At 50.2% G+C, this 17,750-nt stretch overlaps 1 protein-coding gene across 2 annotated transcripts in view; it reads right to left on the bottom strand.

Annotated features, from left to right (window-relative positions):
• Positions 1–8,901, bottom strand: part of LINGO3 (leucine rich repeat and Ig domain containing 3) — a 109,543-nt gene extending 100,642 nt beyond the window's left edge. The window contains exon 1 of one of the 2 annotated variants that reach the window (XM_030540646.1): positions 8,837–8,901. The gene's annotated coding sequence lies outside the window, so the exon portion shown is untranslated. Of the gene's footprint in view, positions 1–6,847; positions 6,882–8,836 lie in introns of those variants that run through there. The other variant, XM_030540647.1, reaches the window with a different exon arrangement.
• Between the last annotated feature and the right edge of the window lie 8,849 nt (positions 8,902–17,750).

Below are 17,750 nucleotides of genomic sequence, written 5' to 3'. Positions count from 1 at the left end.
GTGTGTGAGAGAGAGATATTACACACACAAGTATCAGAGGGTAGCCGTGTTAGTCTGGATCTGTAAAAGCAGCAAAGAATCCTGTGGCACCTTATAGACTAACAGACGTTTTGGAGCATGAGCTTTCGTGGGTGAATACCCACTTCCTCAGATGCATCTGAGGAAGTGGGTATTCACCCACGAAAGCTCATGCTCCAAAACGTCTGTTAGTCTATAAGGTGCCACAGGATTCTTTGCTGCTATTACACACACACACACACACACACACACACACACACACACACACACACACACACACACACACACACACACACACACACACACACACACACACACACAGAGAGTAAAGTCTCTCCCCACCTATACTGTCTGGGCTAGGTTTTGCTCTCAGCTATGCCAGTGCAAATCGGCACCAAGGAGACGAACGTCCATGGACTCGCCCCACGTTCACACTGCTGTAAACGAGAGCAGAACTGGACCCTGTCTATCTAGCAAGTAGATCTTCCCAGCAGCGACTGAGCGCGTGCTGTGGACAGCATGGTCTAGCATACAGCGCAGTGTGTGTGTGGAGGGAAAACATTCGGGTTCGATTCCTGGCTCTGCTACTGTCTACCTGTGTGATGGAGCAAGTTGCTTACCTCTGTTCCCTTGCCTTGAAATGAGGAGGCATAACACCACCTGCCTCAGAGAGAGGCTTAATGAGTATTTGTAAAGCTCTTTGGGCTCCTCTGATGAGAGATGCTATTTCTTAGCTCCTACATATTAGCCAAAGGCTATTTAACCCTCTTCCCAGTGTAATTCCTGGAGATCTCTGGGCATTGTTCTTCTGCTCTGCCTGGGATATCCCTTAAGGAACCAAACATGAGAGGCAGTGCGCTCTGGGACTGATGCACTCCTTAGGCCTGGTGCAGAAAACCAAGCTGGATACCCTCCCCTCAGGGCAGGACTTCCAGCAATGCCACTTTTAGGACACTGACATGATTAAGGAGAGAAACATATGAGGCTGTCGCAGCCCACCCAGAAGTGCTGCTCCACTAGATCCCTACGTACAAGGATAAATGGACACAAGTCAGATATTAGGAATGGCAATATACAACAACCTGTAGGAGAACACTTCAGCCTTCCTGGCCACACAATAGCAGATTTATAGCTGAGAGCAGAACCTGGCCCACACAGTATAGATAGATAGATAGATAGAGTGTGTGTGTGTGTGTGTGTGCGTGCCAGACAGTATAGATAGGGAGAGTGTGTGTGTGTGTGTGTGTGTGTGTGTAATCTCTCTCACGGACACACACACACACAGATATTACACACACATATCCTGCAGCAAAAAAACTTCAGGACCAGACTTCAAAGAGAAACTGCTGCACTTCAGTTCATTTGCAAATTTGACACCATCAGCTCAGGATTAAACAAAGATTGTGAATGGCTTGCCAACTACAAAAGCAGTTTCTCCTCCCTTGGTTTTCACACCTCAACTGCTAGAAGAGGGTCTCATCCTCCCTGACTGAACTAACCTCATTATCTCCAGACTGATTCTGGCCTCCCAAGGCAGCTGTGATTCAGCAGAACGACACCATCAACTACGAGACAGAACTTGCTAAGCGACTGGACCAAGACGGTCACGGGGGACCACGAGAAAGCACAAACATCACCCGGCTCAATCCAAAGGCTACACCACACACACTACTATCAACGCCGCCAACCGCGAAGAGTTGTCGAGAGACAGCTACAAGTTTCAGACAATTGAAATAGCAAGGAGGGTGCTCAGTGATGGTGGGCACGATATAAAAACCCAAACAGATCGGAAGTCAGTGGCAGCACAGCTCACCACTGCACCGATATTCCAAACTGCTCGCAGTGGTCTGTTCATTTTGCCCAGTGTTCCCCTGCATAAAAAAAAAGAGACTTCCTGTAATAGACAAGTGTCTCAGCACTTAGACAGGCTCAGAGAACACGTCACAAACTCCCAGAGACAGATTGGGGAGTGCTGGATTGAGCAGGAGTTATTCACAGGCCAAGGAAAAGTAGATTAGAAGAGGCCACATTGATTGCACAGAAGGACAAGGGCATCTGGATGTATTTGCGCTTGGTATTTTAAGACTGGAAATCGATCCTATTGAAATCAGCTTCCAAATTAAATGTTTAATTCAGGCCTGTATCATGGCTTAGAGGGGGGACTGCAGTGATTAGTTATAGGGCCTCAGAGCAATGCATACATCGCTAATAAAGCCAGACATTTCCAAGCAAACTTTAAAAATGCCTATTCCGGTTTCAATATCTCCAGAAGCTTAACATAAGAATGGCCAGACTGGGTCGGACTAACGGTCCATCTAGCCCAGTAGCCTGTGTTCCGACAGCGGACAAAGCCAAATATTTCAGAAGGAATGACCAGAATAGGGCAATCTTGAATGATCTCCTGTCATCCAGTCCCAGCTTCTGGCCATCAGAGGTTTAGGGACACTCAGAACATGAGGTGACATCCCTAAACATTGTGGCCAACAGCCATTGATGGACCCATCCTCCATGAACTTATCCATTTTTTTTTAATCCAGTTATATGTTTGGCCTTCACTCTTGTAAGGAGTTCCACAGGTTGACTGCGTTAAGTACATTAGTTTGAAGCCTGCTGCCTATTAATATCACAGGACGACCCCTGGTTCTTGTGTTACGTGAAGGGGTAAATAACACTTCCTTAGCCATTTTCTCCACATCATTCATGATTCCATAGACCTCTCTCATATCCCCCCTCAGTGGTCTCTTTTCTATACTGAGCAGTCCTGGTCTTTTTAATCTCTCCTCCTTCGAAAGATGTTCTATCCCCCTACTCTTTTACTGTCCTTCTCTGTACCTTTTCCAATTTGAATATTTCCTTTTTGAGATGGGGCAACCAGAACTGCACACAAGTATTCAAGGCACCATGGATTTATAGAGTCGCATTATGGTATTATCCGGCTTATTAGCTATCCCTTTCTTAATGGCTCCTAACGTTCTGTTCGCTTTTCTGACTGCTGCTGCACACTGAACAGATATTTTCAAAGAATCATCTACGATGACTCCACGGTCTCTTTCTTGAGTGGTAACAGGATAATGGAGAACATGGCTAGTGCTTTACCCAGAGAAAACTGGTAGGGGGTCTGGTTGGACTCTGGCTGAGAAGTAGAGACCTGCCACGACTGGGTCCCAAGTACCTCCTGAAAGATGCTGTGCACTCCCGATAAGAGCTGAGGGCCCAGCGCATCTTGCGGGAAGCTCAGCCCACCCATTGGAAAGCATGGGAATGGCCCACAGACTTTCCAACCCGTAGCACAGCAAATTCTTGTCGCAGTTTTGAGGCTGAGTAAATTCTGCTCTCAGCGACACTGAAGCCAGCTGAGTTGCACCAGCGTTAATGGGAGAAGAATTCTTGCTCATCGAACTTAATTTCTCATTGCTGCAATCCCAAGGTTTCAAAAATCATGAATCATCCCCTAAAAAAATCATGGGATTGGCTTAAAATCTTAATTTTTTTTTTGTTTTAAAGAAATAATACATTTGGGGCCCTTTTCATTTGTCTTCTGGTTTTTGAGCCGGCTGGGCACGCTCCCGGCACAGGTTTCAGGCTTTTCTTTGCAACCGCCATGGCTGCAGTTCAACTTTTTCGTTTTGAAAGGAAAGCAGTGATTCTCTTGCAACCTTATGGGGCTTTAAGACAGACATCAAACATCCCGAGATTCGCAATAAGAACACAGTCATTGGCCACATGTGAAAAAGTCCCTTCATTCCTCCATACTGGAACCCCAGAGCCAACCCCTCACTTTTTGGTGCAGCTTGGATCTAAAATTCATCTCTTTCTGCCGTCTCTTTTCCAGCAGCTGTTTCTCTCTCCCACCCCACTCTGCTGAGGTTTTAATGAGCACCGTAGAAATGTCTATGAATACCTAAATTAGATTAAATTAAACCAAATCAATCAACAGGCTGTCAAACTGGCAGCTTCCTATCGGAATTTTTAGTTATGCTTATACAATCGTATTGAAGGACACAGTTCACATTTCTTGTATTGAATTAACTCTTTTGCATATCTATATGTAGTCATCAGACTTGCTTTTGCATCACATGGCTGTCTGCATTAAGCCCACAATAGCCTGGTCTTTTCGAGTTAATAAAAATAAAGTCATACTTAGCACGATCTCTTTGGTTTGTTTGTACAGCACCTAGCATAGTGGGGACACAGCTGCTAGGCACCCCCACAATTCAAATAATCAATCATCATTACCCTCATTTTATGCAGGGGTAACTGAAGCACAGAGAGGTTAAGTAATTGGCCCAAGGCGATAAAGGAAAGGTAGTGCCAGACACAGGAATAGAACCCAAGAGTTCTACCTCTTTGCCCACTGGGCCAGAATGCACGAAATGTGTGATCACAAAATGGTCACAATAAGTCACAACTAAAAAAGCAGTGGGGTCAAAGTAGCATGAGGCTGGCTGGCTTCATTTTTAAGGCCAATAGAAGCCAACATTTCAGCTTTAAAGATGAGCTAGTGTCTCATGGGAAAAAAGGTTATGTCTAGGGGCAGTTCTGTTTTCTGAGTGATTGTTTGGTATCTTTTTACTCCCTTTGACTTCTATTAATATAACCATTCAAAGGAAAATAGGATTTCCCTTTCTTAAAAGGTTATTCTCTTCTACTGCTTCTTTCTCCCAACTGAGATCAGACAAGGGAGGACCAGAAATGGCTCCACTGATTCATTCACAAGGGAATTCCCAAACTGGACGAGACTAATGGGCCGGCCCGTCCAGCAGCCTGTCTCTAACAAGGCAGAATTCCAGATAATCCAGAGGAGGGTTAAAACTCTTGTACAACAATGACCAATCCACAAAATTGTGAAATGGATCCAAACTTTTCCAAAACCTCAGGCTATCCAGACCTACCCACAATGCACCTAATCCTGCAATTCTGTACTACACTTTGGAGGAGACTGGTGTCAGTTTATATCAGGGGTGGGCAACCTATGGCACGCGTGCCAAAGGTGGCATACGAGCTGATTTTCAGAGGCACTCACACTGCCCGAGTCCTGGCCACCGTCCGGAGGGGCTCTGCATTTTAATGTAATTTTAAATGAAGTTTCTTAAACATTTTAAAAACCTTATTTACTTTACGTACAACAATAGTTTGGTTATATATTATAGACTTATAGAAAGAGACCTTCTAAAACCGTTAACACGTATGACTGGCACACAAAACCTTAAATCAGAATGTGAATAAATGAAGACTCGGCACAGCACTTCTGAAAGGTTGCTGACCCCTGGTTTATGCCTATCAATCAGAGCACCTATGAAGATGGAGCTCAGATGGGAGCATACACAAGCTACCAGGGAGGCTCAGCACTGGTCTTGAGATGAGGGCAGCTGGACTGTGGGGCTCCTACCGCTCAAGAAAGAGGTGCCCGACAGGGCGCAGGCACCCCAGGAGTGTGCCTGAGAAGCCAGGACTAGAGACAGTGCCTGGAAGCTGCTCAGAGCCAGCTGGCTTAGAAGGGAGGATCCAAAGGCTGGGTCCAATACACCTACCTGGTGACTGTTCACTAGGGGAGACTGAGCCAGAACTGGAGCGGGGGGAAATGGAGAGATTTGGTGACACGTTCCCCAGGTCACACAGGGAGTCTGCCGAGGAGCTAGGAGCCAAGCCCATGTTCTCCAAGCCCCAGTCCAGGGCCTGAGCCACAAGACCATCCCCCTCCTCCCACCACAGCAAACACCGCACCACTGCTACAAACAGAGGGAAACCATGTCTACTCCCTGCCACTCGGGTGTCGGACTGGCACGCTGGGGAAACAGGGACTTGGGCATCCATTGACCCCACCCACCACTCCGTCCCTCAGTCCTGCTTTCCTAAAGCTTTTTAACATGCCTTCGGTGCGTCTCCTCAGAGCCCTTCTCAGTGAGCATCGCTGCTGGATCCCAAAGGCAGAGGGGTCCTGCTCCGCACAAGGAAGGAATTCCCTGGAATTCCACATTGAGCAATTTCCTGTCCTCCCTCTTCTGCCCAAAGCTTCCCCTCCCCACAACGTGCCTCAGGCCCAAAGAATGACCTCGGAAGCACGGGACAAGTGCTTAGCGCAGAGGCTTGAAATGAAGCCGCGTAAGGTTCGGCCAACAGCCATGAACTCCCCCTGCAGAGGCATGATGAGATGGGCCGTGCGAGTTCCCCCTTTTCTGTGCTGCCCCATGACTAGAAACGGTGGCAGTCGGGCAAGGACCACGCTGTGGGTCATGGCTTGTAACAAGATCTGCTCATCTCCCGAGTGCCTGGCAGGACAACTCAGGAAACTGCCTGGCTGCAGATGGAGATGACAGGAGGCACATTCTCCCTGCTGGCCACACAACCCACTCCCTTTCACCAGAGCCAGCCTGCTTGGAGTCCCGTGTGGACTCAGCCAGGCCTGAAGGAAGGCAGGGGGAGGTCACATGGAGTCAGATCCCTCCACTCGCCCTGCCCCATATGGAAAAAGAACTCAGCTCCTGACTTCTCCGTCCCTGCTGGAGACCCAAATGAGAGTGGACTCCTGCTCCTCTCCACACCGTCAGCATGGGTGTTCTTCAAACCTTCAGCCCTTTCCGCTCTCCCTACAGTGTTTCAGGGAAAATCTTTCCACAACAGGAGGGCAAAGGCTGGTTCAAACTTGATTTGGTCTAGCAGGACTAGGGACGGGCACCTCCCAGAGCCAGCGGGTTTACAAACCTTCCGGCTGCTTTTTTCTCCCCTCAGGGGACGTCGCCAAACTTTTCATCCAGCTGCTCCTCACAATACAGTCCTTGTATCAAAAAACAACCACCTCCAGACAAATACTCAAGCAGCAAAAACTCACCCAAAGCAGCCAACGACTGTGTGCGCTCTCTGATAGCCCTAGAATGCACCTGAACTAGGCTGGCAGAGATGGGCTTCATAGGCTGGTAGCGTACGTGTGGCCATGTCTCCCTCCAGCGGCTGGCTCCAGCCAGCTAGGTCAAAGCAAAGGAGCTATTTATTTAGCTCCAGGGGTAGGGGAGTTTTGGTGCAGGAGGTCTCACTGTGGCATATGTGACCACAGGGCTGTACATGGTTACCCTGTTGTCTGCAGTCATTTATCCAATCGTGTCTCTCTTTCTCTCCTCCCTTTTGTTCAGCATCTGTCTCTCTCTCACACTATATTGGATTTTCAGTCTCTGCTTTTTTCCTTTTCCTCTAGGGCAGGGGTCGGCAACCTGTCGGAAGTGCTGCGCCAAGTCTTCATTTATTCACTCTGATTTAAGGTTTCGCGTGCCAGTCATACATGTTAACGTTTGTAGAAAGTCTTTCTTTATGTCTATAATATATAACTAAACGATTGTTGTATGTAAAGTAAATAAGGTTTTTAAAATGTTTAAGGAGCTTCATTTAAAATTAAATTAAAATCAAGAGTCCCCTGGACCGGTGGCCACTGAAAATCAGCTCGCGTGCCACCGTCGGCACGCATGCCATAGGTTGCCTACCCCTGCTTTAGGGGCGTCGCTTCTCACAGCCTCCCCCACTTGAAACACAATCCCACAACACAGATGTTGAAACTGAATCTAGGATATTTGAGTGGAAGGGTTCGCCTACCTCTAAAATAAAGGGGCATTTTTTTTTCTTTTAAGAAATGGAGGAGGAAGGGAGCAGACAGACTCTGGGAGGCAGGGAATTGGAAAGGGTTCAAAAAGGAGATACAAGAATGATTTGTGGGCTGGAAAACATGCCTTATAGTGAAACACTTAAGCAGCTCAGTCAGTGTAGTTTACCCCAGAGAAGGTCAAGAGCGGACACGAGGATGGTCTACGAGAACTCACACGGGGAAGAGATTTCTGGTAGCAGACTGCTCTTTAATCTAGCAGGAAAAGGTGCAATGAGAGTTAAGGGTTGGAAGATGAAGCTAGACTACTTCAGGCTAGAAAGAAGGTGCAGATTTTGTTAGCAGTAGGGGGAATTAACGGCTGGAACCACTCTTCTAGGAACATGGTGGATTCTCCATCCCTGGAAGCCTTTAAAGAAGCTTTGGGATTGTTGCAGAAGTTTGTCTGGCCTGTCCTGTGCAGGAGGTCAGATGCGATAACCCTAAAGGTCCCTTCTGGCCTTAACGCTGGAGCCCAGCTCTCAGTTCACTTTCCATGCAAACTAGACTGGCCAAAGCCCCAGGGGCCACACTCCAGAGCACACTCCTGTCCTGCCCCCACGGGAGGGGGCGAGATGAACTCAGCTTAGAGCAGAGGAGGGGGCCTGGCATGCTGTGCAGGCGGGAGAGGGCTCATTTCTGATCACAGCCAGAAGGGGGTCCTCCGACAGCAACGTCTGGGCAGGGAGGTGGGGGGCAGCAGGGAAGTGATACCTCAAGCAGAGGCTGGGCTAGGAGTTGGAGGTGCAGACCAGGGGCTGAGGACATGAGAGGTGGTGGGGAAAGAGCAGAGGAGAAACAGACGAATGGGAGAGAGCAGGAGGGAGAGGATGGGGAGCGGGAGGACGGACACTAGACCTGCTGCAATACCAGCCAGACACAGACCCCAAGGCACCGGCTGCTCCCTGCTTTCCCCGCATACTGCCAGGGGGCCAGCAGGGCTGCTCGGTTGTTTTAACCCCATTTCCCCCCGGCTGGTGCAAGCAGCGCCGGGCACCTGGGGCTGGGGGGGCACCTCTCCAAGTCCCTGGGCAGCTGGCCCGGCTCGCCGAGAGCCCCCCCAGACACCCACCGCCGGCGCCTGCTCTCAGGCCCGCATGCAGCGCGCAAGGCGAGCTCCGGGCACGCTGCTGGGCAGAGCTCGCCAGCCGCCAGGACCCGCGGATCCGGGCAGGACCCCCCCGCACTCACCGCGGCGGCTCGCCCGGGCTGCCCATCCTGCTCGCCAGGGCACGGGCTGGAGGCTGGGCTCGCCTGGAGCTCGCAGGGAGGAAACACGCCCGGATCCCCGGGGCCCGCGGACTGCAGCCCCCGCCTGCTCTCGGCTCCAGCCCCGGCCGAGGCGCGGCGGGAGGGAGGGTCCCGCGGCTCCCCCCGCTGCCGAGCCCGGCGAGCTCCGCCAGCCAGAACTTCTCAGCAGGTGTCAGGGATCCTCGCAAAAGTCCCCAGCCGCAGAAAGGGGGCGGGCTGGCAGAGCAGAGCGCCCCCACCCCCGGCGGGGGGCTGGATCATCCCCGCCCGCTGTGGCGGCGGGTTTGTGGGTCAATTCTGCAGCCGCCGCCGCAGCGGGGCTGTTTGTCTGAGACATCAGGACACCCCGGCCAAGCGGCGCTTTCCTCGGCTGCCGTGTGAAGCAAAGCCAGGCTGGTAGAAATCCAGGGCAGCAGAGGGAATGAGCAAGGAGTAGGTTTGTCCTCTTGCCCCCCCAGGGGCATCTTTGTTGGGGCTGGTTCAGACTGATTGCATAAGCGCCTTCTTTGTTATCTCCCTGTCAACACGCAGCACTGACATTATAGCTTTCACCCAGTGAGCTCCCAGCACTTTACAAACCTGCCTCAGGGTCCTGAAACAGGAGGAAGAGGAGACACGCAGAGGTTAAGGAATTTGCCCAAGATTATATGGTGGCTCAGTGGCAGAGCCAGGCAACCGAGCTCACCCCTGCTGACTGCCCAGCCAATGGCAGGTCTATTCAGCCACACTCCCTCCTGCTCCAGCACCACTTAATAAGCATCTGCACTGGGGTGATGTCCCTCCCCTCTCACTGGACAATTGTGGATTCATTCCTCAATGTCTGTCCAGCACAAACACCAGAAATTAATAAGACCAGTTAGCCTGGCCAGCCCTGCTCCCTGCTGCCGCAGAATTGTGCCTACTTGTGCATTGATCGGTGTTTGGGCCAGACTAGTTTTCAATGTGCCAAGCCAGTGGGCCGCCATCACTTCCCTAGGGAGATCTGGCTGGGGACACAAAGTGCAACATTAAATTGTTCTGCAGCTCCAATCCAAAGCCTCACAGCTTACCAGACCCCCTAGCAGTTAGCTTGCATTGTCTCTCTCTCAAAGGGCAGGATCCATGAAGCAGGCCTCAGCTGTCCGATTCCAGGTGGTGAGCTCCTGCCTGGGGATTGCTAAACCGACAGATGTCCCAATGCAGCTTGGATGGAGGTGTCGGTCTCTGAGAGAGGGGCAGGGCTTCACCCATGCCTGTCGTCCACCTGGTTTAGGCAGGGAGCTGCAGTGCCGGCTTTTGTGGATGGCATTCTTAGGCACTTACCCCATGCAGTGCACAGGGACCCTAGGGGGCTGAGTGGGCTTTGGGGGTCACAGTGTGTTCCGGTGATTTTCTAGGTGCTGTGGCACTCAAAGTCCCTTTTTGGCTCCCACCCCACGTACTTTACAAAAAGGGAGGAGCCTCATTGTCTCCTTTTCTAGGTGGAGCAACTGGCCAGGCAGTGACCTGCCACAGTGATGAGGACTGGGAGGCAGGTCTGATTCCCAGGCTCGGGCCCAGTAGACCCTACTTGCTCTCAGTGCTCCTAGAATCATAGAATCTCAGGGGTGGAAGGGAGCTCAGGAGGTGTCTAGTCCAACCCCCTGCTCAAAGCAGGACCAACCCCAACTAAATCATCCCAGCCAGGACTATGTCAAGCCGGGCCTTGGGCGCTTTGCAGAATTCTGCGTGGGAAATGCCGGGTGTTATCACTATTCGTTGGGTGCCACTGTTTCTACATGCCCGTCCTGTCACCCAGCCCCGCGCCTGGGCTGATGGAGAATCATGTCTTGCTCTTTGGACACTCAGATGCTGTTCATTGGCCTTGGGATGTGGCTTTATAATTTCATTGGAGAAACAGAACAGGCCCAAGTCATGTCTTTTTGTTTTCTTTTCCCCCTCAGATCTCGTCCTCCTCTTGATTTGCAGGTAAAACAGTAGTGGTTTAGATACACAGGTGGGGAGTTAAAATATGTGCTTCAGATAATACCATGATGAAAATAGTAGAGCCTGTGAAAACAGAAGATACCTCCCTTCCCCGAGACATGTTTTAAAAGGGCTGTGTGTGTGGTGAGAGCGGGACTAACCCAAGGCTGCTGTGCAGACTCACATTTCATTTCAATTCCCCGGGATTAAAAGGTGACGGTAGCTAATTTGAACCTAGTTATTAAGACCCTGTTTCAAAACTCCAAGTCAATTAATCTCTGTTTGCCTCCCCAGCCTGTGGGCCTGAGTTTGTTGTTAGTAATCTGGAGCCAGGGAAATTGCTTTCACCATAAAACTCGCACTTTCTTTGCTGGAAGCAAAACCGTGATGTGATTTTGCCTACTGGAAGAGGTTTCTATGCCTGCTGGATGTGTGATGGATGTGCCTCCCAGAAGAGAGCAGTTTAGCACAGCTCCTGCGGGCTGGGCTGGGACTGGGACAGGCAGATTACTGACAGTAGGAGGGGCTTGGCTGGAGTCCAGCTACAGTGGTGGATCCCATTCACCGGGACATTTGTTAGCATATTTTGTGTGAGGGGAAACTGAGGCACCACAACATGTGATCAGCCCAAGATCACAGAGGAGGCAAGTTGCAGAGTTGGGAACAGACTCAACAACAACTCCTGAGGCTGAGCCATATGCTATGCCTGTTAGACACACTGCTTTTCCTTGGGGAAGAGATCCTCACCGGTATACATTCTAGGATGAAGGGACCCCTGCACCATCCATCACTCTGCCATGGGGCGATCTTACCTCTCATTGATATTCAGTAGCAAGCAGTCAAAATGACTGAATGCTGCAAGTCTTTGGTGCAAACCTCAATGTTCTCTAGCACAGCGTGTGCATAGTATCCTTTTCATATGCAGCCGGCTAGCACTCCACTTGCAGTTCAGATTGGTTTCGCCGTAACCCTTAATCAAATAACGGAACAGATATTACGAGACCACAAATCAGCGAACGGCGATGGAGTCACCACTTAGGAATAAACAGCTCAGCGGTATAAAGTCAAGGTCTTGCTCGCCCAAGCTGATTACTTGTTCAGAGGGAATTGCAAAATGAGTGGGGGAGGCGATGTTTGCTAGTTGGATTTTAGTAAAGCCCATGACACAGGGTCTCATTGTGACGCAGTAGGGACTATCTGCAGGGGGGATGGGAGAGCAGGGGATGACTAAGTGAGGGACAATACCTGAGGCCAGGAAAGGGGGTGAGGGGAGTCGACACCTTTGCCCGTGAAGCTGGACAAAGGAAGAGAGCCTGCCAGAGAGGTTTTTGGTTTCAGTTTTGGGCTGGCTGGGAAGAGGCAGGCAACCCCAAGGCTGGGGTCTAAGATCCTTGCCCCCCAGAGGGACCTGACTGAGGGGTCCTAGTTGTACCTACAAGCCCTGCTTGGGACTGTGTTCCTGTTGTCTAATAAACCTTCTGTTATCCTGGCTGGCTGAGAGTCACGGTGAATAGCAGGAAGTGGGGGTTGCAGGGCCCTGACTCCCCCACGCTCTGTGACAATCATGAAATTGCACCCTTCAATTAACTCACATTGGCTTGGATAGATAGACTGCCTAAGGAACCTTAAACAGAGGCTAAACAGCCTTGTGTTGCATAGGAAGGAGATGTCTTGTAGGGAACTGCAAGGATTTGGGTTGGAGAGAAATATCCTTTCGTTACTGATCTGGAAGATAGGGGAAGATAAACAGCATATTAAAGGAACCACACTAATGATGCTAAATGAGGAGAAATTGCAAACACCAGTGTTTGCAATTAAAGAATTAATATAAAAGGACTTTTCAAAGAGGGATTAAAAATAAGTGAAACTGAGATTCACTAGGGGAAAATGCAAAAGGTGGAGCATTGACATGCAGTGAGATGGAGCAGAAAAAGGATGAGGGGACAGCAAGGGCTTGGAGACAGGAGATTCAAATGTAATGGGGCAGCAGAAAAACCAATGCAGTTTAGGGCTGCACACCAAGGCACCATGCAAAGAGGCAGGGGAGCTGACAGATCCAATGCTGGTGAGATAGAACCTAACATGTTGTGTTCACTCCTGCAAGCCTCATGGCCAGCAAAATACCAACAGCTTGGCAGGAGTGTACAGAAGAAAAACAAAAGTGACCAGGGGGCTGGAGTGCGTGGGTTTTGGAAAATCTCATGCCTTTTAAGCCAGCCTCATGCTTTTGGGGGTGGCTGGCTCATGATTTTGAAGGGCTTGCGGTTGTTGGCATGGCACCGACTGGCCCTGCATCCCAGTTGGGAAGCACAAACTAGCTGGTCCAGTTTTGGAGATCCTCCACCCCAAAGCAATGCTTTGGTCCCTCTCTGTTCCTCTTAGCATTTACCAAGGCTATTCTGTTCTCCCCAGCATCTGGCATCTGCTGACAACCTCACAATCTAATCTCCCCCCTCCGGAGATTCTCTCTGCATTCACAAGCCCCAATGAGGCTTTCATTTGAAGATAGAGTGTCTCATCTTTGGGACTTCCAACCTGGTGTCCGTCTATCCTCCCTCCCTCCCGCCCTCGACTTGCTCCCACACTCCCTTTCTCCCCACCTTCCTGCCTGGCTCAGTATTGGAAGGAATAGTAGAGCGCCCCCTATTGCTGTTGTGTAGATACAGCAAGTTGCAGGTAGTTTGTTGACTGCATAGCATCCTTGTGAATAAAGTTAGGAGCAGAACAGCCAACGCTTGGCAGGTCATAGCCTGGGCACCTCTGCCACATCAGTTATGAAAGTACAAAAATTGCTCCAACCCTGGCACCTCTTTCATTACCAATTAAGCCCTGGGAACAGCAGACGGGGCTGCAGGACGTGCTCTGGAGGAGCTGCAGGGAGAATTGGGCACAGCATGCACCAGTGTGACAGCGCTTGGCTTTTCTCCGCAGCACCAACCTACTTGTTATATGAACACCAAATTCAGCTGATTCAGTAAACAAAAGAAAAACAACAAACCTGGAGCTGGCCTGGAAGAAACAGCCAGGAACAAGCAGGGGAAGATGCTGCAGCAGGAGCTTCCCACTGACACGAGGCCTGATTCCAGGCTGCTTTCAGCCCAGTTGCGGACGGGGCCCTGGGAGGAGGAGGAGTTCTGTCTGCCAGAGGCTGTCCCTGCTTCTAAGAGCAGCATTTTGGGCTGAGGTCCAGGAGTGGATGAGGCAGCAGGAAAATGCTCCCGGATAGTATGGGGCAACTAAGAACCTGGAAAGATACTTAGGGAAATGATCTTGTAATTGTCTAGCCGTGCAGCCTCCACTGCCCTCTGCAGACTGGAATCAGAACTGTTCAGCTGTGGCATAGCCCATAGACTGCATACAGCTAACAGCAATCCTCCTATAGTAGGGCAATAAGTTATACCTCTCTGGCACTCCCTTGGGAAGAGGATGGGCACCCGGCTGGGCACCTGCCCATCTCTATACCTCTCTGGCACTCCCTTGGGGAGAGGGTGGGCACCCGGCTGGGCACCTACCCATCTCTATACCTCTCTGGCACTCCCTTGGGGAGAGGGTGGGCACCTGGCCAGGCACCTGCCCATCTCTATACCTCTCTGGCACTCCCTTGGGGAGAGGGTGGGCACCCGGCCAGGCACCTGCCCATCTCTATACCTCTCTGGCACTCCCTTGGGGAGAGGATGGGCACCTGGCCGAGCATCCACCCATCTCTATACCTCTCTGGCACTCCCTTGGGGAGAGGGTGGGCACCCGGCCAGGCACCTGCCCATCTCTATACCTCTCTGGCACTCCCTTGGGGAGAGGATGGGCACCTGGCCGAGCACCCACCCATCTCTATACCTCTCTGGCACTCCCTTGGGGAGAGGGTGGGCATCCGGCCAGGCACCTGCCCATCTCTGTACCTCTCTGGCATTCTCCTGGGGAGAGGATGGGCACCTGGCCATCTCAGAGGTTGCTCCCTGCACTGCAGCATTGCCGTGGGCTGTCCTGGAAAGACAGGAAACAAAGGATAGGAATAAATTGTCAGTTTGCAGAATGGAGAGAGATAAATAGTGGTGTCCCCTAGGGGTCTGCACTGGGCCCAGTCGTATTCAACATTTTCCTAAATGATCTGGAAAAAGGGGTAAAGAGTGAGGTGGAAAAATTTGCAGATGATCCCAAACTAGTCAAGACAGTTAAGTCCCAGGCAGACTGCGAAGAGCTACAAAGGGAACTGGGTGACTGGGCAACAAAATGGCAGATGAAATTCAATGCTGATATATGCAAAGTAATGCACATTGGAAAGCATAATCCCAACTATATATATAAAATGATAGGATCTAAATTAGCTGTTACCACTCAAGAAAGAGATCTTGGAATCATTGTGGAGAGTTCTCTGACAACATCCACTCAATGTGCAGCGGCCGTCAGACAGGCGAAGAGAATGATGGGAATCATTAAGCAAGGGATAGATAATAAGACAGAAAATATCATGTTGCCTCTATACAAGTCCATGGTATGCCCACATCTTGAATACTGTCTGCAGATGTAGTTGCCCCATCTCAAAAAAGATATATTGGAATTGGAAAAGGTTCAGAAACAGACAACAAAAATGATTAGGGGTATGAAACGGCTTCCGTATGAGGAGAGTTTATTAAGACTGGGACTTTTCAGCTTGGAAAAGAGACAACTAATGGGGGATATGATAGAGGTCTATAAAATCATGACTGGTGTGGAGAAAGTACATAAGGAAGTGTTATTTACTCCTTCTCATAACACAAGAACTAGGGGTCAGCAAATGAAATTAATAGGCAGCAGGTTTAAAACAAACAAAAGGAAGTATTTCTTCACAAAAAGCAAAGTCGATCTGTGGAACTCCTTGCCAGAGGATGTTGTGAAGGCCAAGACTATAACAGGGTTCCAAAAAGAACTAGATAAGTTCATGGAGGATAGGTCTGTCAATGGCTATTAGCCAGGCTGGGCAGGGATGGTGTCCCTAGCCTGTGTTTGCCAGAAGCTGGGAATGAGCGACAGGGGATGGATCACTCAGTGATCACCTGTTCTGTTCATTCCCCCTGGGGCACCCGGCACTGGTCACTGGCAGAAGACACCCTGGGCAGCGGAGCTAGGGACCAGCTCCTTTAGTCTCCAGGCTGATTAATGAGCCCGGGTGGGCTACAGCAGAACCACCTGATTGGCCGGCACTCACTGAGAGTGTGCACTTAGCCCCCCGCTAACGCCAGCAAGCCACTGGCTGCTCAGGGTTTATACCTCCGGCTGTGATTCCTTCTGCGTCAGCCTTGCTCCTGTCCTGCTCCCTGGCTTGGTTCCAGCTCAGCGCCTTGGCTCTGATGGCTCGGTCCTGGCTCCAGCTCTGACCCTCAGGGCTCTTCCTGGCTGGCAAGGCTGCCTCCAACCACTAGACATGACTGCCCAGGCCCCAGTCCTGAGACACACAAGTGACATTTCCTAGCTTCACCTTCAGCGCCACACTTCTTAAATGAAAAACCAAAACCCTCCACGCAGGTCTGGAGCCCCCTCGGTGATGATCTGAACAGGTGCTACGGAGAGTGCTGGCCTGGTACTCCATTTGCTCCCAGGCCAGAACACTTGGTGGGTTTTTCTGGTTTCCTCCCACTTACTGACGTCTCCCATGCCGCTCCTGATGCTGAGAACGCTCTCCCACTCTCTTCATTCAAATTCCGCCCAAGAGTGCACTTTGCCTGGGGAACCCACCCACAGCAAAAGAGACTGACGCGAATTTGGAAAAATTCAGGTGGCTGGAGCATGGGACTGTGAGGCACGAGGCTGGGTTCTTCTCGCTCCTGCTCCACGACCTTGGGCTAATCATTACGACTTTGACCTAAGAATTCTGTGACGCTTTATAGACTAACAGACATTTTGGAGCATGAGCTTTCGTGGGTGAATACCCACTTCGTCAGATGCATGCATCTGACAAAGTGGGTATTCACCCACGAAAGCTCATGCTCCAAAACGTCTGTTAGCCTATAAGGTGCCACAGGATTCTTTGCTGCTTTTACAGATCCAGACTAAAACAGCTACCTTTCTGATACTTGACTTTGACCTAGGCACTGTGTGATCCTGGGGCAATCTTTTCCTCCCCTGGGTCTCCACTTAGGCCTCTATAGAATGGGGACCATAACACAGACCCTGCTTTATAAAAGCGCTTTGAGATTGTGGATGAAAAATGCTTTATAACTAGTGCTGAGGGCTATTCTAAAAGGTGATTAGCCAAATATATCTGTATACACGATCTGCTCTCTGCAGAAAAGAACCTATGCTGCCCCACACAAGCAGTTATTTTCTCCCCATCTAAACAGTTGCCCGCCGTCTCAGTTCTCCGCCCCTTCCCCCCACTGATCTGCTGCACTTTTTGTGTGTGAGTTATTTAAATTTAGATTCTAAAGCCCATGGGGAAGAGATTTCATCCTTTTATTTGGATGCACCATGCCTGTCCCTATTGCTCTGCAAACACTAACCGCCTGCACTGTCAACAATCCCATTTGCTTTTAATAAAAAAAATTAGCAATTCAATAAAAATTCTCTGGCCGAGTGCCTGTATTTCTGACGGAGATGGGTCATACCCGCCAATTAGGCATAAAGTATTAAAACCAGCAATGAAGGAGAAACCAATCGCACCTCCAAGCAATTGTGGAACATCTGAAATCTGGGGTCTGTTTTGCACTATCACACAGGGTGTTTGGCTTGCCTTAGCAGAAGGCATTCAGCAAGCCTTATTCCAAGGGTATAGTACCCAAAGGCCACATTTGCAGAACTGGGCACAATTTAGTCCATATTTAGTTACCCAAAGGCAGCCTGTAGTACCTGAATATTGCATTAGCTGCTTAAATACAATTTTAGATGCCGAATTTTAGGACACCAAGTCTGTAAAACTTGGGACCAAGACAATTTAGAA

This window comes from Gopherus evgoodei, chromosome 22 (assembly GCF_007399415.2).
Source record: "Gopherus evgoodei ecotype Sinaloan lineage chromosome 22, rGopEvg1_v1.p, whole genome shotgun sequence".
Taxonomy (NCBI): Eukaryota; Metazoa; Chordata; order Testudines; family Testudinidae; genus Gopherus; species Gopherus evgoodei.
The sequence above is the reverse complement of the archived record's forward strand: the minus strand, read 5'-3'. Positions and strand labels throughout refer to the sequence as shown.